This window comes from Mastomys coucha, chromosome X (assembly GCF_008632895.1).
Source record: "Mastomys coucha isolate ucsf_1 chromosome X, UCSF_Mcou_1, whole genome shotgun sequence".
Classification (NCBI taxonomy): domain Eukaryota; kingdom Metazoa; phylum Chordata; class Mammalia; order Rodentia; family Muridae; genus Mastomys; species Mastomys coucha.
This window is the reverse complement of record NC_045030.1, coordinates 99,121,975-99,144,012: the sequence shown is the minus strand read 5'-3', so window position 1 is coordinate 99,144,012 and position 22,038 is coordinate 99,121,975. Positions and strand designations below refer to the sequence as shown.

At 39.5% G+C, this 22,038-nt stretch overlaps 1 protein-coding gene, 1 non-coding gene and 1 pseudogene across 2 annotated transcripts in view; 1 reads left to right on the top strand and 2 right to left on the bottom strand.

Annotated features, from left to right (window-relative positions):
* Ophn1 (oligophrenin 1) overlaps nt 1-22,038 on the top strand; it is a 348,509-nt gene that overhangs the window by 96,239 nt on the left and 230,232 nt on the right. The gene's annotated exons all lie outside the window — the stretch shown is intronic.
* Nucleotides 6,311-8,107, bottom strand: LOC116087032 (annotated as a pseudogene).
* On the bottom strand, nt 9,299-9,406 carry LOC116096041. Its single transcript, XR_004120814.1, has one exon. It is a non-coding gene; the product is annotated as a U6 spliceosomal RNA (small nuclear RNA).

The window sequence follows — 22,038 nt, the reverse complement described above, 5'->3', positions numbered from 1 at the left end:
TGGGACACATGGGTTCACAGCTCAAAACACTGGAAAAAGAATAAGATCAGTCATGGTTTATACTGTTCACAGCTGTCCCTCAATAAAAGGTGCACTGAAGGTCAAAGGAGGATGCTCATGACCCACCAGTTCTCTGTACCACAGCACCTACACCCTTTCAGGGATAGCTCAAATGATTAGGTCACTATCTCTGGAGAGTATCAGCTACAACACTAGCGCCTCTGTACACAAGGTTCACCTGTAATAGAAGCCATGGGTCAGCAGGACAATGGGTACTGACTGATATGAAATCTTGACATCTGAGAAGAGAGGACTGGCTTTCTATGATTTAGGAACAAATCCCGGAACTAACTTGGGAAAAAAGTTGCCTAACCACAGTAAGCACTGGCTTGTTTCTTTTTTTTTTTTTCTTAAGACAGGACTTCTTCTTGTGTAGTCCTAGCTGTCCTGAAACTAGTTCTGTAGCCGCCTGCCTCTGCTTCCCAAGTGCTGGGAGTAAAGGCATTTGCCACCACCACCCAGCCTGTTTTTTCCCCATTGGGTCCTGACTGTGTTAACCGAACATTAGAAGGGTAGGAAAGGTCATAAACATTGCACAGGATCATCTAAAGTAATTTTAAAATACAGTCAAAAGGAAGACAAGGAAAGACATCATTGGGCACAAACAGAAATCTATACTCCAGCAGCCTTGGTAGACGGGCCCCCAGGGTCTCTCCCAACTACTTTCTGTATGTCAGAAGTGGTCAGTTTCTGGTCCTGAAGGGTATCCACTGCACAGGCTGAACTTCCACGCACAATTCCAACACTCCCTTGGCAACACACCACAGAACCATCTACATTGCCTACCTGTACAGGAGTTAGGGGAGTGTGTGTGTCTATATATAGTTAATATTTATATTTGGACAGGAATAGTCAGGCTGATCCTGAGACCCACCAGTTCTTAGCTTAGGGCAAATGAAATCAAGGAGACCTTACATCTGTGGCCCTTTCCCTCACATCCTAGTGAGCCAGGTCCAACTGGGACTTGTGGTGCTGTTAGGGTGAGAGCACAGAAGTTTTGAACCTAGGAATCGTAAAGGTAAATAAGCCATGTTGAACTTGAAACCCTCCATATGTAGAACAGTGTCAAGGTGATAATAGTGATTGCCACGGCCAGTAAATTCCCTAACCTGTCCCTGTGCAGACTCCTTTGCAGGATTTTACTATCAGCGGGTATTTGTATTTGTTACCAAGTAACCTGAATTCTCGGCCTAGGACCACAATGTAGGAGAGAAGTGACTCCTAAAAGTTGTCTTCTGACTGCCACACATATCCTGTGGTGTGTGCATGCTCTCCCAATACTTAAATAAATATGAAATTTTAAAGATTTTATTTTGAGTTCTTTCAGATTACATTTTGATTTTAGGATGGATTTTGGATTTCTGTAAAATATACTTTGGGATTGTCACATGGTTTATATTGAACCTGCAAGTTGCTTTCAATAATATACTTACTGTTATTACATTTTAAATCCATGAACATTTATGTTTTGCATGTATTCATGTTCTTAATTTTGTTAGTATTGTGTAGCTGTATGTGTATAAATCTTTTGCCTTATTTAACTTTATTCCACAGTATTTTATATCTTCGACTATTCTAAATGGAGCTATTTCCTCAACTTCCTTTTCAAACTGTTCACATTAACTATATAGAAGTAGAATTGGGTTTTGTGCTTTGATTTGCTAAATCTATTAACTCTAATGCTTTTATTAACCTCTGGGACTTTCTATATACAGGTTCGTGCCTTTGGTGGACACAATAATTTTCCTTCTTCCTTTGAATTATGAATACCTTTTGTTTCTTTTACTTGCTCAATTTCTTTGGCTAGAGCTTCCAATACTGTGTTGAGTTGAAGTGGAAAAATTGTTTCTCCTCAACAGTCCTTTTTTTTGTTTTGTTTTGTTTTGTTTTTCGAGACAGGGTTTCTCTGTATAGCCCTGGCTGTCCTGGAACTCACTCTGTAGACCAGGCTGGCCTGGAACTCAGAGATCCACCTGCCTCTGCCTCCCAAGTGCTAGGATTCAAGGTGTGCACCACCACTGCCTGGCTCCCTCAATAGTTTTAGCTCGGCTTTTGACCCTATTTGCAATAATACTGACCAGCTAGGCAAGATGATCCACTGCTTTACAAATCTGTTACGCAGTAACCACACAAAAGAATTCATGTCCAGTACTGTAAACCTGGACAAAGCCCGTGGCTGGGGTATCATAGTTCCTATCTTTTTTAAAAAAGCTACTGTTTTTGTTTTACCAAGTATGTCTATCATTTAGGTAATTCAATATGCCTGTCGAATTGTCTTGTAGTTTACTATGTTCATGATCAAAGAATAGTACTGCTGGCAAGATTGCTCAAGAAAGCTTCTTTATGTAGTAGTCAGCACAGAGTGCAGAGACTCATAACTCATTAAAATACTGAGAACAAATGACTGTCGAATGCCCCACCATAAATCAGACATTTTTACTATACCATCCATGTTCTGGAAGCATCATGGAAGAAGAGGCTGGACGTGAGGAGAGATATGGAACAACACCTTCAGGCATGTTGTATGTTATATATATTATGGCTATTGCACTCTTGTATGTTATATATGTCATGTATGTTATGGTTGTTGCACTCTTGAACTCAGAGCAGCTGTGATTACTTGTAGAAGAACTGGACCCATCAACACCCTGTTCTGGAAGTGGGAGGGAGTCATGATGCCGCTCACTTTCTGAGGAATTCTAAACAGTTATCAGTTTATGAAGAATTCTAAAGAGTTAACAGTTTATGAAGAGTGCCAAGACACTTTCTTCAGTGGTATAGCTACTGGGAAAATGGCCATGCTCCTGTAGAAAACTCATTGGATTACATACACATAGAAAAGACATAAAATTATAAGGGGGGGGCATATTTGCAGAGAAGGAGACCAAGCAGGAGTTGGACGGGTTAAATATCAAAACAATATTAAGCATATGTACAAAAATGCAAATAGCAGGATATGTGCATTTTTCTAGGAAGACCTCATATGTTTTTAAAGATTTATTATTTTAATTGTGTCTTCCTGTGGGTATTCACATTTGTGTGTGGATGTCCTTGGAGGCCTGAGGCTTTTGATCTCCCTGGAGCTGGAATTATATGTAGTTGTGAGCTGTCTGACATGGATGCTTGAAAGTGACTTGGGGGCTCTTAATCATTTATTGAGCCATCTCTCCAGCCCCAAATGCCATAATTATCATATTCTAATGTTTCCCAAGTAACTAATACATGATGCTACAAAATTATACATATGCAAAAGAGTCACACATGGATTGAGATCCATTAAAAATCCAAGATCAGTTTGGGGCTAGAGATATGAAAAGGTCACCGATACAATTGGGTAGTGGTAACATTACCTTTAGTAGGCACTAATGAGATTCTTAGGACCTTTAGTGAGGTGTTTTGTTTTTGTTTTTGTTTTTGTTTTTGTTTTTTGTTTTTTTCCATGAGAGTGCAACCTTGAAACTGTCAGGCTTCCTGTCTTGCCATGTAACAGTTCCATTCCTCTTGCATAATACTCCTACCATGGTATCATCTTTTATGTTGTGATAGTGCCAGGATGCCCTTACTAGAGGCTGAACAGATGAGGCATCTTAATTTTAGACCTCCAGCCCCCCAAATGGTAAGCTGAACAAACGTCTTCTCTTACATAGTCCGCAAACCTAGGTGGTGGTGTAACAGCAAAGTATGACAGCAACAAAGATTGCCGTAATTACCAGAAAGGTTTTGACTTTTTCCTTTTCCAACTAAATGTTTATGTGAGAATAAGATTTCACCCATCCTCAACTAAAACTCAAAAATGCAAAGCAAAACAAAAACCCAAATGTATCTCAACAGATTGAATACATAAGCCGATATGACAGTCTAGGTATTTTGTTATGTCAGATATTAAGCATATTTGCAAAATTACAACATAATCACAATTCTTACTGTATTCCTCATTTTATAATGTAAATTTGTTCTCATTAAATATTAATATCGATATATAATTGTTTTATGTTATAATTTAAAATGAACTTATATGTAAAATTAAATATTAATATTTACAGTTTACATAAACAATGCTACTTGAAGCTAATTACATGAGAAATACCAAAGCCATTATAAGTAATTATAAACAGGAAATTCATATTAGTAATAACATGCTAATTAGTACATAACATTTTATACCATTTTATCATGTGTATAGATTCAAAGCTGTGTGTGATAACACATGCCAGTAATCCTAACACTGCAGAAGTAGGGGCAGGGAGATCAGGAGTTGAAGGCCAGTCATGGCTCATAATGAGTTGGAGGTCATCCTAGGCTACAGGAGACCTTGTCTCCAAACAAAAAGGCAGAAGATACTTCTGACACAGCTGAATATTTCACAGCTGAATATTTATTCTATAAAACTTTATAGATTAACTAGTTTTATATAGTTTGAACTACAGAATGGAAAAGTAGGTTTCAGCCATAAGAATGTGGTACCTGGGGGCAGGAGAGATGGTTCAGTGGTTGAAAATACTTGTTACTCTTTTTGTTTGTTTGTTTGTTTGTTTGCTTGCTTGTTTTTGTTTTTCAAGACAGGGTGTCTCTCTGTAGCCCTGGCTGTCCTGGAACTTACTCTGGAGACCAGGCTGGCCTCAAACTCAGAAACCCACCTGCCCCTGCCTCCCAAGTGCTGGGATTAAAGGTGTGCGCCACCACTGCCCAGCTAAAAATACTTGCTACTCTTACAGAAGACACAGGCTTTATTCTCAGCATACACACCTTAGCTCACCACCATCTGTAACTTCAGTCCCAGGGCATCCAATGCCCTCTTCTTACCTCGGGCACCAGGCATGCGTGTGTTGCATAGACATATATAACATGTTGACAAAATATTCGTACACATAAAATAATAAAATAAATATTAAAAAAAATGTTTTAAAAATTGTGGTTACCGGTCAATCCAAAGCAACATCAGATTTCCATACTGTAAAGCCCTTTAACTGGTCAGAGAAACGGTCAGTTCTAAGTCTAAATCTCAGGACTTTTAAAAAATGAGGCTTGTCAGTAAATTAAAAAGCTAGGCAAATGTCAATAGCCTAACAATAATTTTCCATAGTTAGGAAAATCAGTCTTCATTTCTGAAAGAATGAACCTGTCTATTTTCACAGGGAACTTTTAGATATAGTACAGTACTTAGTTTATAATCGATATATTACAGCTAATACTGAGATGTTAAATCTCAAATACAAAATAATTCTAAATGTTCTATAATTAATAGTATGCAAAGGAATTTTTACCTTATAAAATAAAATTTATCTTAAGTGAAGCTGAAGTTATACTTTATAAACAAAGATTTTTTTGGTGCAATACACCAATCTTATCTGCATGTTAGAAGTCATAGCTGTATATAAAGTAATATTTTCACTGTAGTTAATAGTATGCAAAGAGGGTAACCCCTTGGTCCTGTGGAGGCTCGATGACCTAGGGTAGGGGGATGCTATGGTGCTGAGGCAAGAGTGGGTGGTCTGGTGGGGGAGCACCCTCATAGAGGCAGGGGAAAGAAGGAATGGGATAGGGGGTTTGTGGAGGGGAAACAGGGAACAGGGATAACATTTGAAATGTAAATGAAGAAAATAACCACTAAAAAATGAAAAGAAGAAACAAAAAAGAAAAAAAATAGTATGCAAAAATAATTTTTACCTTATTAAATATACCCTAAGTGAACCTAAAATTATACTCTACACACTTAATTCTTTTTATTGGTCCAATACATCAATCCTGTTTGCAAATAGCAAACCAAGATTAGTATAAACGAATACTTTTGTCCAGCAACAAGAAGCAGTTAATTTTTAAAAGGGTGGGAGATATTTGAAACACACTAGGACTAACTTTTAACTTTGTCATTCATACTTAAGCTACTCCGTTATGCACTGTTACTACAACTTCAACTTTCTTCCAGAGACAGAAGTCCCTTCATGTCGACTGATGATAAGCCGGACACACATAACAAAGAACCAGCTGATATTTTAACATGTACCCTAAGTGCACGTTGAGATTTTTCGTCAGAAATATTTTTTTCCTGAAAGCTTTTATTTCCCATTTTAATATTTTAGAATTTCCCATTCTTGGGCTTTTTTTTTTTTTTAAAACCTCTCTTCCTGGAGACAAAATAAAATGTCTCAGATCTTTTTGTATGTCTATCTAGAAAGGGATGTGGTTCTGGCTCATATCTTTTTAGACTCTTTTTTTGCTGGAAGAATACAAAAATGAATTTCATGTCCAATGGAGTTTTTATATATTTTTATATTTTTATAATTTTCAGCATAGAACAAGTCAAACAAGTGTTCACCATTACCTTTTCAGGCTTTGTGTATAGGGATATAACATAAAGATGTTTGATTAATGGTACTTTGCAGTTAGTTATTTCAAAGTCGCCGTTCTTTAAAAGGTTTTGGTGGAATAGGTTGGGTGTTCCAGTCCTACTTCTGTGCATGAGCTACAGGTGAACTTGTTTCAGGCTTTAAGAGGAAATATTCATAACAGGAGCAAGGGGTATAGTAGTGTTGAAACCAGTTCTACTTAAACCAGTTCCAGGGCTCTTGGTGGTGGTCCACTCAGTCAATACTCAATTTTCTTCTGCAAGTAATCTACCAAGGCATCTATCCCCTGTGCAGAGCCCCAGATATTCTTCAGCATTTTGCACTCCCTCTCATTGACCTGTTCCAACTTCAACTTGGAGTGACAGCGCAGTAAGGCTTTTGACTCTTCCAGGACAACTGTGTTAAATGAGGCAAGCTCCTTGATTCTAATCATGACTTCTTGGTCGAAGGTCTGTGACTGAAATACCTGGGAGACCAGGCCCTTCTCACACGCTTCCCATGCTGTTAACTTCCTCTCACTTAGGAACATTTCACTTGCAGTGGCTGCTCCCATAATCTTGGGGAATGTATAGCTGAAACAGCCATCAGGACTCTGTCCAAAGGTGGTATAAGGTGTTTGAAACCAAGCCTTTTCATCAGCCCAAACTATATCACAAAGGGGTAATATAGATGCTCCTAGTCCGATGGCTGGACCATTGACTGCTGCAATTATAGGCTTCTTAAACTGAATGAAAGTATTCACAAATTTTCTGACTGCCTCTGCCATCTTAGTACTTTCTCTTTCCTTGTTCCCCATGAGACGGTATATAAAATATTCAAAGTCAAGGCCCAAACAGAAGGTGCTGCCAATGGCACCGAGCAGCACCAACTTGCTGTCATCAACAGCAGCCATGTCCAGGGCAATCTGAACTTCTTTCATCACTTTTGGGTTAAGTGAGTTATTTTCTGATGATTTTGTAGATAAAAAGATGTGAGTGAAGCCATCTTGCTTCCTTACCACAATATCTTTGAATGTAGTGGAATCCTCTGTGACTAGCATCTCCATGTTAGTTGTTTCTGTAACGGCTTGGTTTATGTTAGTTGTCTCCACAGATGGAGATTGCCCTGTAGTAGCAACGGTGAAAGGTGTGTCCAAGTCTGTGGTCCCACGGAAAAATGAAGATTGACTTATGCTAGTGACAGCCAATTGAATGGGTGCAGCAGTTATCACTGGGCCAGGCAGAGACTGGCTTGTTTTGGCAGCCAGCAAGTGCGTACCAATGGGGGCAGTAATTTGGCCAGATTTTGGCGACTGACTCTCTCTGGTAACAACAGCCAAGCCTGTTTCTATGGTTGTGGTCACCGGGCCAGATAAAGACTGATCATCTTCGACAAGTACCAGGCTTGATGGAAAATCATTTTTTCTAGTTGTAGCCGACTGTGTGACCTTGGTGGTGGGACCTTTTCTGGCAACGGCCAAGCGTGTGGCTTTGGCTTTGGTCACCAGGCCCGGTGAGGACTGACTCCTTTTTGCGATGGCCAAACGTGTACTCACGGTTTTAGTCTTGGAGCCTACGGAAGACGGGCTCTTTTTGGCAGTGACCAGTCGTCTGGACATGGATGTGGTCACGGAGCCAGGCTTTGACTGGCTCTTTGGGTGGATGGGCTGGCGCTTGTCCATGGCTGTGGGCACCAGGTCCCACAAAGGCTGGCTCTTTCTGGCAAGGGCCAGGCATGTTGTCATAGCTACGGTCTCTAGGCCACAGGCTTGCAGGTTTAATGGTAGATTGTGACAGGTCTCCACTTTCTCTCTGAGGGCCAGTAAATCCCCATTGGGTGTCCCTGCATCTACTTTCTGTTTTGGCATGTACCGATGACCCTGATCATCTCCACTGAGGTTTTTGGAGCCCTCAGTCTGAAAGCCAGCCACCTGCTTCCTTTTCTTAACTGGGTGCCTAGAGATGGATATCTCCACAACTGCGGGAGTGGAGTCCTCGGTCTTTGCCGTGGAGAGGTGGAGCATTTTTTCCTGAGCATTTGAAAACTAGTCTTTGGGTTTGGTGGTCTTAGAAAAAGAGTATCTTGCCGGGCGGTGGCAGCGCACGCCTTTTATCCCAGAACTTGGGAGGCAGAGGCAGGCGGGTTTCTGAGTTTGAGGCCAGCCTGGTCTACAGGGTGAGTTCCAGGACAGCCAGAGCTACACAGAGAAACCCTGTCTCGAAAACAAACAAACAAACCAAAAAACAAAAAAACAAACAAACAAACAAACAAAAAAGAATAAGAAAAAGAAAAAGAGTGTCTTTAGGGAAAGGCAGGTATTGGCTCTCCTGAAGGTTGATAGGCTTTCTGGTGCTGCTGTGGAAGGTCCTATTGCCTACAGCTAAATTGCCTTTCTTCTGGGGCTACAGACTACAGTTACTCTGCTCAACAGGAGCTACTTCGAGTTCATAGGATAACACCTGGCTGTTATAGCCTATCCTTGGGGGCGGGAGCTAGTCTGGCTTCTGTTTCCAGTTTTTCCCTTTGTCAATGATTCTTATTTATAATCTATTTTCCTTTCTTCCATATATACTTAAGCAACTGATAGTGAGAAAACTCAACTGATAGTGAGTAGAAACACAATTTTTTCTACTCAAGAAAACAGTGGCTGAAAAAGCTCTTTTACTCATGGTTCTCTGTCCATAGGTACCACATTTATTTACTTACCTACACATCTAATTGAAGAAATTTTGTTGCTTCCAAGTTTTATAACCACGAGTAGCAATGTTATAAATGTCTTTGAGCAGATTTTTGTGTAGGCATATTGTATGTATTTTGACTGTTTTTGTTGCCTGGAAAATTTTAACTAAAAAATTAGTATAAAAACATTAAAAATAAAAAAGAAGATTCACTTATGCATAGCAGAGATTTTGCAAAACTATAACTGCTTTACAAATGTGTCTGTCATCCTTGTGCAGTGTCCATTCTAATATTTTTCTATATCATTTTATCTTTAGTATATTTGATGACAAAGTGACCACTGGTAATACATTTTTCATGTGGTGAAATAGCAAGGACTGGGATCACTGTTTTGTTATGTTTATTTATATTTAAAATATTATTATTATTTTCACATAAGGCCTTACTATGTATGTATACCACACTGATCTGTAACTCACTATGTATCTCATGCTGGCCTCAAATTGAAAATCTTCTAGCATCAGCCTCTCAACAGCTGGGATTGTAGGTCTGGCCCCCCATGCCAGGTTATTGCTTAGTTTTATAACAGGCCCAAATTGTCTTCCCAACTGGATGCACCATTTTTCATTCCCACCAGCTAAGAGAGTTCTAATCTTCCAGATTCTCACCAGCATATGATGAATAGATATGAGTCTAGATAATCTTACTATTGTTTTCAGTTAGGTTGCTTCCTTGTTGTTAATTTTCAAGATTTCTATGTATGTTTTAGATAAGTCTCTTTTTATTTTATTTTTATTTTTTTAAAGATTTATTTATTTATTATATATAAGTACACTGTAGCTGTCTTCAGACACACCAGATCCCATTACAGATGGTTGTGAGCCACCATGTGGTTGCTGGGATTTGAACTCATGACCTTCAGAAGAACAGTCGGCACTCTTAACCACTGAGCCATCTCTCTAGCCTGATAAGTCTTTTTTTATCAGATATATCTTTTGCAAATATTTTCTTCTAGTCTATGGCTTGTCGGTATCTTGACATTGTCTTTCACAGAACAGAAGTTTTAAAAAATAATAGAAGCTCATCTTATCAATGATTTCTTTTATCAATTATTTTTTGATATTGCATGTAAATACAATTTTAATAGTTATTTTCTTTATTTACATTTCAAGTGATATTTCCTTTCCCAGTTTCCCTTCCAAGAAAAAAATAACCCTGTTCCCTCTCCCCTCACCCTGCTTTCTAACCCACCCTCTTCTGGTTCTTGGCCCTGGCATTCTCCTACACTGAGGCATACAATTTTCACAGGACCAAGGGCCTCTCCTCCCATTGATGACGGACTTGGCCATCCTCTGCTTTACAAATGCTCCTGGAGCCATGAGTCCCTCCATGTGTACTCTTTGGTTGGTGCTTTAGTCCCTGGGAGACCTGAGGGTACTATTTAGTTCATATCGTTGTTCATCCTATGGGGCTGCAAACTCTTCAACTCCTTGGGTCCTTTCTCTTGGTCCTTAAAATATCATTACTATACATGAAGCCCTCTCAGTTTCCTCTTTTGCTATTTTTCAGGTGTTTCATGTTTTACATTCTTTTAGGGCCAGAGATTATACTTCAGAGGATTTCAATTCTGTTAAACTTATTAAGGCTTATTTATTGGCCTACTGTATTATTTCTCTCCTGGGAAATCTCTTTGTGAACTTGAGAAAACTATAGTTACTTAGTAGAAATACTTATAATTTCTTATAGATGTATGTTTTATCTAGCATGTTAACAGGTTTGTTAATGTCTTACATTTATTTTTCAGTGTTTCACTTGGTTGTTTTATCTATTTTAAATGTGACACATTCATATTTCTGTCTAGCTTTTGTTGATTATATTCCTAAATTGCTATCTGGTTTTTGTTTCAATGCTATGTAGTCTGTCCGATGTTTGTAATTGTTAATGTATTTCTGATGGATTTCATCTGTTATAAATTTTGTTGTCTGCACTCACAAAGTTTTCTCTTTTGTTTGCTTTTAAATAAATTTTCTCATTTTATTTTCTTTATGTATATGTGTGTCTGCCTGTGTAAGTTTCTGTTTACCATTTCTAAGCAGTAGTTCAGAGAGGCCTGAAAAGAGGGTTTCAAATCTCCTGGGATGGGAGTCACAGGTGGTGTGAGGTGCTATGTTCACGCTGAGAATCAGTACCTGCTACTCTAGAAGAGTAGTAAGCTCTTTAAAATAAAGAGTTGACGCGAGTGATATTTTTCTCTTTTCCAATATGCTTTATTGATTTATTTAAAATAGTTTTCATACAATATATTCTGATCATCATCTCCCCTTTCCCAACTCCTTCCAGATCCTCCATTCCTCTCCACTCACCCAAATTCACACGTCTCTCACATTTGAAAACAATCAAGCAACAACAAAACAGAGTTGACTCAAACAAAGAAAAAAGAGCCAAAGAAAAAGCACAAGAAACACACACAAAGAGATGCACATGTTTGCACACACAGAAATCCTATAAACCTCACAAGAAATATGAAGCAATAGCATAATAAGCAGAAGACCTGTAACATAAAAAGTGTACACACAACATTATGAGATAAAGAACCTTACAAAGATCCTACTATGTTCATTTTATGTTGGCCTTCTATTGCTGGCAAGGATTCTGGCCTTAAGTGTTGTCTGTATACCCAGTGAGACCTTGTTTAAGATTCCTTAGCAAGCATCTGGGTTTGGGATGGAGGGATGCTTGTCTCCACTTCCCCTCTCAGCTGGGTACTTCATGTGGCTTATCCCTAAGCAGGTCCTATGCATGCTGCAACAGTCTTCATGAGGAACTCATGTGTCAGCTCTGTTGTTTAAAAGGACTTGTTTCCTTGGTGTCTTCAATTTCCACCGGCCTTTACAACCTATTTGCCTCCCCTACTACAAAGTTCCCTAATCCCCGAGGGGAAAGATCTGATGAAGACATCTTTAGTGACATTTTTGAGAATTGTGGAAGTTTGGTTTCTTTAGAAAACATATTGTAAGAGTACACTTTCATTTTAATCCCAGGTATAGGGATGTGGGGCTGTTTCAGTCTGTCCATAGCAGCTGACCATGATTTACCTCATCATCTAGCAGAAGCATGGTTTTGCCACCTGCAGATAATTTCTATAATGGCATGACACTTGGAATTCTGGGAACTTTTCAGAGGGCTCATAAATGCTGGGGCCCAAGAGGTAGAATTGGTAGTTCTTGGTTATTTAGGGAGGTTAGTTGCAGTTTGCTAGTAGCTGTGCTCAAGGAAGAAATGAAATAAATCAGATTCAGAGATTTTCCTAATCCTTCTCTTTCCTCTATCCTTGTTTTTCTCGTATCTAATGTTAGGGGGTGAAATGGAGGGCAGGGCATAGAGGATGGGAAAATAAGAACCTACATAGTAGCAAAGACTAGCTATAGACATCCCATTTAGGAATAGATGTTTCAGAGTCTCTCACTCTGCATATTGTTCAGTTGTGGGTTTCTGTATTTGGTCTTATCTACTCTGGGAGGAAGATTCTTTGATGATGACTGAGCAAGACACTGATCTGTGAGTAGAGCACCATGTTCTTGGCCATACAAGCAGTGTTAAGGCTGGGTTCCATTTCATAGAGTTGTCCTTAAATCCAACCAGATATTGGCTGGTTACTCCCATAAGCTTTGTGCCACTTGTAGCTTGGTTGTTTACCTTTCTTTTTTGGTAGTGTACAGAGTGCCTTAAAGTACCCTGAACACTATTCAGTAAAAGTGAGGGCTCCATGTAGGCACAAGCTCAACTTCTCTGTGTTCAGTGAGTTGTATAAGTGTGGTCTTCAGCAATAGGACCTTTAACATCAGTTTGTGGGATATTTGGGGACTTCCATGGAGCCTCTTTGGCCAACAACTAGATTAGATATAACCTATTCACAGAACTGGAGTTTTCATTTGATGGCAACTGATGCCTAGTTAGGGCTTTGTCTCCTCTGTTATTATGTTAATTCCATTTTGAGCTTTTTCGTGTATGTATGTATGATCATTTGTATGTTTGGTCTAGAGTTTGGCACTATTAAGAGGTGTGGCCTTTTTGGAATAGGTGTGTCACTGTGGGCATGTGTTTTAATACTTTAATATCCTAGCTGCTTGGAAGCTAGTCTTCTCCTGGCAGCCTTCAGATGAAGATGTAGAACTCTCAGCTCCTCCTGCACTGTGCCTGCCTGGATGCTTACATGCCTCCTGCCTGATGATTATGGACCAAACCACTCAACTTGTAACCAGCCCCAATTAAATGTTATCATTATAGGAGTTGCCTTGGGGGATGTTCGCAACCAACCATTGGGCTGTGCATGGGGTCCCTGATGGAGGAGTTGGAGAAGGAACTGAAGGAGCTGACAGGTTTTCAGCCCCATGGAGGGAGTAACAGCGTCAACTGACCAAATCCTCTGGAACTCCTGGGGACTAGACCACCAACCAAAGAGTACACGTGGAGGGACCCATGGCTCCGGTTGCATATATGGCAAAGGATGGCCTTGTTGGCATCAGTGGGAGGAGAGGCCCTTGGGCCTGAGGGTGTTCGATGCCCCAGTGTAGGGGAATGCCAGGGTAGGAAGACAGGAGTGGGTGGGTGGGTAGGGTAGTACCCTCATAGAGGCGGGGGAGGTAGGATGGGATAGGGGTTTCTGAAGGAGAGTCCTGGAAACGGGATAACATTTGAAATGTAAATAAAGAAAATATCCAATAAAACAACCCTAAATTATAAAAAAGATTAGAGCTAATATGACAGTGGGAAGAGAATGGAGGATTTTAATAAAAGAAAAAAAGGAGTTGCCTTGGTCATGGTGTCTGTTCACAGCAATAAAACCCTAACAAACACTCTGTGTGTGTGTGTGTGTGTGTGTTTATTTTAAGAAACATTTTTTTTGTTTGTTTGTTTTTTTCTGAGACAGGGTTTCTCTGTGTAGCCCTGGCTGTCCTGGAACTCACTTTGTAGACCAGGCTGGCCTCGAATTCAGAAATCTGCCTGCTTCTGCCTCCCAGGTGCTGGGATCAATGGTATGTGCCACCAGCGGCCAGCTTTAAGACGCTTTTACTGATTTAGGTTTCTAGTGACCCCCTCAAATGGCCCTTAGTTTTAGTAGTCCCTCACCATATTTCCTCCCTTATATACACCTCTTCCCCCACCCCCATTGGATCCTTCTGTTCCAGTCCCTTCTACTGTCCATTCATTACTATTTACTCTTCTTCTATTCCCAGCTTCTTAGGAAACCACCACACTGATTTCCATACTGGTTGTATAAGTTTGAATCACCACCAGCAATGGATAAGTGTTTCCCTTACTCTACAATTTACCAGTACCAGCTGTCATTTGTTTTATGGATCTTGGCTATTCTGACCTGTGAAAGAAAATGTCTCAAAATAGTTTTATTTGCATTTACTTGATGACTAAGGACTTTAACAATTATTTAATTGCCTTTCAGCTATTTGTGTTTCATCTTTTCTGAACTTTGTTTAGATCTGTACCCCATATTTAATTGGATGATTTTTTTATGTCTAGTGTTTTTAGCTTTATACATTTTAGATATTAGTCTTCCATCAGATATGCAATTGGTATATATATTTTCCTATTCTCTAACCTGCCACTGTGTCTGAATGATGCTGTCTTTTGCCATACCGAAGCTTTCACTTGCTTGGTTAGTGTTACTCCAAGATATTTTTTGAGGCTATTATGAAAGGTCTTGTTTCCCTGATTTCTTCTGTTGTCAGATTGTCATTTTTATGTAGGAAGGCTACTCATTTTTTTGGTGTTACTTTTCTATCATCTTTGATAAAAGTGTTTAACAGCTATTATCAGTTTCTTGGTGGAATTTCTAGAGTCATTCATGTATACTATTTTATCAAGAAAAAGATACTTTGCAAGTAAAGATACTTTGACTTCTTCCTTTCCCATTTATACCCCCTTGCCCTCTTTCAGTTGTCTTATTGCTCTAGCTAGACTTCAATTAATATATTGAATAGGGACTGAAGGGTGAACAACCTTTTCTTCTTCATGATTTTAGTGGAAATGCTTTGAGTTTCTGTCCATTTAATTTAATATTAAGCCTAGTTGGCTATGGGCATGTAAACTGCTTTTCTTATGTTGAGGTATGTCCTTTATATCTCTAGTCTCTTTCACCCTGAAGGGGTGTTGGATATTTTTCAAAGGTCTTTTCAGCATCCACAAAATGATCATGTGGTTTTTATCTTTCAGTTTATTTACATAGTGAATTACATTTATTGATTCTTGTACGTTGAACCATCCCTACATCTTTGGGATGAAACCTACTTAATCATGTTAAATCATCTTTTGATGTGTTCTTGGGTTCAATTTAGAAGTAGTTTTATTAAGAAATTTCACATCTATGTTCATAATGGAAATTGGTCTGTATTCTTTCTTTCTTGGAATATTGTTTGGTTTAGATATCAGGATAATTATGGTCTCATAGAAAGAATTAGGCTGCCTTCCTTCTGTTTCTATTTTGTGGAACAATTTGAAGAGTTTTGCTGTCAATTCTTTGAAAGTCAGTTAAAATTCCGTACTGAATCCATCAGGCCCTGTGTTTTTTGTGGGGGTTGGGGTGTTGTAGGAAATATTCAAAAGAATAGCAAGCTCCTGCACTATCCTGGGCACCAGCAGGCCACATGCCTCCAGCTGGGTGTTCTCATCTCAGCAGACTCTGGCTCAGAGCTCCAAAATCACTCCACCCAGCTCACTAAGTTCCCACTGGTGGGTCGTTATCACACCAGCCCCATGCTTCAAATCCCCCATGACCTTTGTGGTACACATCAGGCAAAACCACGCTTTGCCATTGTACCTTTCTCTCTTGAATCCAGAAGAGTTGTGGCTTGAAGAAAAATGCCACACAAACTTTGTTCAGAAACAATGGTAACTCAATCTTTGGGTGCAACAACTAGAATCCTAATCTTGTAAGCCTTATCAAATCTGATTCCTTCTGTGGCAAATCCTCTCGGATCCACCTTTGAAACTGGGAGACAGTAGCAGCTACATCTTGTCCATAAGCTATCCCTGTCACCCAAAACCCCTCTCTCCTGCTTCCTCTCTTTCTCTGTCCAACCCGGAAGTCCTGCCGACTCGCCCATTGATTGATTCATTTATTCATTAGGGGACGGTTCACAGGGAGTCATCTGAGTATCTGACTCATTCCTCATTCCAGACAAGCCCTCCAGAGAAAGCAGAATTAACATTAAAATACAATAGCACCAGGGCCATTCACAACATTAGAGGACTTTCTTCTTCTATTTCTTCTATTTCAGTAGGGGTTATAGGTTTGTTTAAATTGATTACCTGATCCTGATTTTACTTTGGTAGCTAGTATGCATCAGAAATTTATCTGCTTTCCTGGTTTTTCCAGTTTGGTGGGGAACAGATTGCCTGTCTTCCTTTCCTCTTTATTTTATTAATTTGGATCTTTAATTAATTTGGCCAAGGTTTTATCAATTTTCTTGGTTTTCTCAAAGAACCAACTCTTCAGTTTCACTGATTGTTTGTATTATTTTTGCTTATATTTTATCTCAGCCCTAAATAATTCTTGCCATCTACTCCTTTTGGATGTTATTTATTCTTTTTCTTCTAGAGCTTTCAGGTGTGCCATTTAAGTTGCTAATGTGAGATCTCTCCAATTATTTTATGAAGGCGCATAAGTGCTATGATCTTGCCTTTTGAAACCACATTCACTGTGTCTCATAACTTTGGATATGTTGTATTTTCATTTTCATTCAATACTAAAACAATTTAACTTCTTTTTTATTAATGTCTATGTTGACAGATTCAGTAGTGCATTGTTCAGTTTCCACAAGTCTGTAAACTTTCTGTTTCTATTAATATTTAGCTTGAATCTATGGTGGTCAGATAGGTTACGGGTTGTTACTTCAATTTTCTTGTATCTGTTGACCCTTGCTTTGTTAGCAATATAATCAGTTTTGTAAAAAGTTCTCTGAGGTTTCGAGAAGAAGATATATTCTCTTTTGTTTGTGTGAAATGTTTGTAAGTATTTATAAAGTCCAGTTGGTTTATAATATCAGTTAGCTGAAACATTTCTCTAGTTTTTATCTGGATGACCTGTCTATTGGTGAGAACTGGGTTTTGAAGTTGCCCAGTATCAGGGTATGAGGGTCAATATATGATTTAAGATGCCAAAGTATTTCTTTTACAAATTTGGGTGCTCTTGAATTTGGTGCATAGATGTTAAAAATTGCAGTGTTCTCTTGGTGGATTTTTTCCGTTGTGTATGTAATGTCCTTCCTTGTTTCTTCTGATTAGTTTTGGTTTGAAGTCTGTTTTGTTAGATAATAAAAATGGCTACTCTGGCTTACTTTTTGGGTCCATTTGTTTGGAATATCTTTTTCCATTCTTTTACCCTGTGGTGATGTAAAGTGTGTTTCTTGGATGCAACAGAAGGATGGATCCTGTTTTCAATTATGTCTCTTTTGTTGTTGTTTTTATTTGCATCCCAAACACTCCTCCACCTCCTGGTCTCCTCCTCACAGAGTCCCTCCCCCCTTTGCTTCTGAGTGGGGCCTCCCCAGGTGATGCCACTCTTACTTTGTGAAATTTTCTTCTGTTTTTGTTGTTGTTTTTCTGTAATTCTAATCTGGGTTTCTTCTCCTTCTCTTTCTATTATTTTTGTAGATTTCATCTTTTCATAGTGTCCCAGATTTCCTGATGTTTTGTTCCTGAATTTGTTTAGATATACTATTTTCTTTCTGTATACTGAGGTATACATTTCTTTTATCATATCTTTAGTGCTTGAGGTTTTTCTGTTGGTGAGACTTATCACTGAAGTCTTTGTTTGACTTCCTGAAGTTTTCATTCCCAGTTTTACATCAGTTGGGATTTTCTTTAGTGTCTCTATTTATACTTTGTTGTCTTGAACTGGTTTCATCATTTCATTCTGCTGCGTGTTTGTCTTTTCACAGACTTCCTTAATGGATTTATTCATATCTTCTTTAAGGTCATTGAACATATTCATAGTAGCTATTGTGAAGTTTTTTGTCTTGTGCTTCAGCTATATTGCATTTCTCAGGGCCTACTGTAGTAGTGGCGCTGGGTTTTGGTGGCCTCATATTGTGATGGGTGCTCATGAATGTGTTTTTGTGCTGGTGTCTAGGCATCTGGGTTTGAGATGACTGTGATTCTCCGTGTTGATATCTGTTTTTATTTTGGGTCGGTGTTAAGTTCCTTGGTTTCTGTTGCCCTCTCTGGATCTTAGGAAAGCATAGTGGCTGTGGTAGGGTGTGCTTCTGCATCCTTTTCAGGTGTGGCCTCTAGGGGTCCCAGATAGAATGTGTTTGTAGTTATTAGGGACTGACAGGAAGGAATGCACGTGGCTTTGAAGTGGGGCTAGGACTAAGAGAGGCCTTGAGATTAGCCTCTGCAGGAGTTGGAGTGAGGATGAGACTGGGAAATTTCAAATGGAGGATTGCAAGGAGAGTAAAGATTGCCTACATGTTTTCAGGTTGGCAGTGTCAGAGGTACTAGAGAGTACATCTGGGTATTGGGTGACACACAATGATGGGGTGTGGACGGAATACTGCATCCTAGAGAGTTCTGCACAGTCCCAAGGGAATAGAGGCTGAAAAGGGAGGACAGACTCCTTCCAGTGGTCTGCCACAGAGGTGGAGGTTGGACATGGTAAGAAGGGAATTTGCAGTGAGGCAGAGAAGATCCAGCAGTAAGTACCTTTAATCACTGAGCCATAGTTTCCATGCTGTTTTGTTTACTTTTTAAAAGACTGGATCTCATGTGGCCCAGGCTGTCCTTGAACTGGCTATGAAGCCAAGGTTAGCATTAAATTACACATTCTTCTCTCCCCAGTACTTCCCAAGTGATGGAATGACAGGCATGGTTTTGTGTAAAAAAAAAAATGTTTTGAAGCCACCTCCTATTTTGTTACAAATTGCATGGTATATATTAGGGGGCAGTTTACATTAATACATACTGGTTTTGATTATGAACTATTGTTTTCTGTGTCTGTCTCATGTTTTGGTAAGACCTGAACATTGGACCTATGAATGGGCTTTGCAAGTAATGGCAACCTGGGTTTTGATCTCCAGAACCGATTTGGTATAAGGGAGAGAAGTGACTCTGGAAAGTTGTCCTCTGATGTGTGTGTGTGTACACCATGCACATTTTACAAAGTATAATTAAGTGTACAGGAGTTAAGAGCACTTGTTCTTCTAGAGGACCTGGGTTCAGTTCCTATTACCAATATGCCAACTCACAATCAATAACTACCTTTACAGGGGATCTGATAGCTTATCGTCAACAGTGTATATGGAGGCAAAATATTCATATGCATAAAACAAAAATAAAATCTTTTGAAAGTATTTCAAGATGATAAAACTTGTCTGTTCATAAAATTAAATCATTTCTTACTCTCCAGAGTTTGCTGTTAGTGTTCACTGTTTGCTTATTTATTGATGTTTTAGATTTAGAAATTCTGTAAAGTGAATATTCTTCTTTTGTGAACCTACTGAAGTCAGTGGGAGGTTAGTTCACTGGCCATCTAATGTTTGGGCAACAATTTCATTAAATAATTTTGAACTAATATACTTCCTGATGTTTTCTGCAGCATGCCATATATGCTCTTTGATATGTCTTTAGTGCTCAGCCAGACAGTTTATAATGTGACATTAGCTTACCTTATGCTTTTCTTTTGGCTTGTGCATGGTTAGTCAGTCAGATGATCAGGGTCCCCTCAATGCCCCTTGGGCATTCACACATCTCAAGGTATGTGTCCATTTGAATGCAAAAATATCTTTCTATATTTCTAGTAATAGCTTGGGGCTTTTCAAAAGCAGTCTGTGAGCATGCAATTTTCTACTCTGTTATTCTCCAATTGTTGACCAAATATTTTGATCGTACTCTTATTAAACCCATTTGCTAAGCTGCTTCATGCTGCTACAGTTTAAAGTAATTGTGGCTGATTGGCTTTTGGCACCCTCCATACTGTCTTTTTAGGCAATATTAGCTTTAAGTCAGGAAATGAAGCTTTCAGGATCCATCAAACTGGATAAATAGAGAAAATATTTTAGAGTTAGGACTTTAAAACCTCTAGGCCTATTTTGCTCCCCACTTGAGTTGTTTCCAAGCTGTTGGTTTGCACAGTTATTGCAGTTGTGATGCTATTGTTTCCAGTATTGCTGCAAAATGGGAAGATGGTGCATTTCTTAGCATACATTTTGTGTGTACCACAAAGGAGATTCATTTTTTTCCTTGAATAAACAATGCTCAAGTTAAGTCTTTAGTTGTGTATTTGCAAAAGATATGGTAAGAAATGAGCCAGCAGAGAGAAATGAAAAGGCTCAGTTTGTCCTCAAACAGTGAGAGTACATTTTTATTAGTCTAAGAGGTTGGTACCCCTCCAAACCTCCTGGGAACCGGAGAGTGTGCCCACCATGCAGGTTCTGAGAATCAGAGTTTATAGTTGAGAGAGGTAAGCAGGGAGGGCCTGCCTTTGCCATGCCCAGGTGCTGTTTTATGGTTTAAACTGAATTTTGGAACTGCAGGGTGTGGAAAAGTCAGATGGTCTGGTTTTGTAACCTTCAAGCTCCAGGGCATGCAATGGAGGTTGGCTGCTTTCTCCAACTTCATGGGGGCAAATCTCTTGAGAATTTTGGCTTGTCTTTATGGCCATACTTTTGGGGAGAGGATTTTCTTTATTCCAGACCCTGCAAATACAAAGATTAAAGTAATTTCTGTCTGGCTACTTCTTGCTGGTGAAGCGGGTATTATTTTGGAGTTTGGAGTGACTAAAGAAGAAATATTATTTTTATTTTGTTCTGTGTGAATAATGGCAGTGGTTTGATCCTGGAAGAACTTCTGTAAAATGTTGAAAAGACAGGGTAAAGCATAGGGGTTAGTAAGGGGCGGGGGTAGAGCTTGTGTGTGGGGGGGGGTGGGGGGAGCCAGTAGGAAGAGCTTGTTGAATTTTCTGAGCCTGGTTCCTAAGTCTTTGGACAGTACCTTCAACTAGCCTAGAGTTGTTGGTATAGAAGCAGCATTGTGCATGAAGGAAGGCAGAGTTTGCTCCCTTGATAGCGATCAGATCCAGCCCTCTTCAATTTTGGAGTATCACTCTGGCCAAAGAATTTGTTGATCCCTAATGATGTCAAGCTGATCCGAAATTTCTGTAAGGCTTTCTGAGAGCTGGTTAGACAGAGAGGATAACTGACGCAAAGAAACCTCCACTCCTTCTGTCCCCAGTCTAAGTCCTAAAAGAATGCCGAGAGTGGCAAGAAGAGTGATGAGTTGGATGGCCCATTCAACAGCTGAAAGGTATTGATGACAAGGAAAACCGGAAAGGGTTTTTTAGGAGAGGATAGGGAATAGCCAATTTAGCTATGAGTAGGGAGGGTGGTGGCCATGTATATGAAAAGATTTCCCTAGAGCAGGGAAGTCATATATTTCTCCTTATCCTCAGCAATACTGGACTCAGATGGAAAGTGGGAAAGATCAGTTAGGTGTATAGTGCCAGGAGGGCCATTTGGGATGAAGTGGTTCAAGAGTCATCAAAGGTGGTGATGGCAAGGTTGCATTGATAAAGCTGGAGAGAACTGACAAGATTGGGAATTGGGAAGGGTGAGGTGGTCTATGAATACCTTAGGGAGCTTTGTGAAATAGGCTTAAAGCTCCTAAAGCAAATGTTGGGGAGGAGTGAGTTTTACAAAATTTTGCCAAAAGATGTGCATTATATCCCATTGAGAAAGCCCTCCCTACTCTTTCAAGGATCCCCCAGTATCTTTACAGGTGAATTGAAAGCCCAAGGACAATGTAAGCTAGACCAACAGCATGACACAGAATGACTGGTTAGCAATTTTCGGTAAGCAAAGACATACCCAGCAAGGTGAAGAGGGGGGAACTCTGGAACCCCAAAACTCCAGTGTCTTCTCCGGGCCTATTTTTATTTTGAGTGAGGGTCGGTCTCACTGTG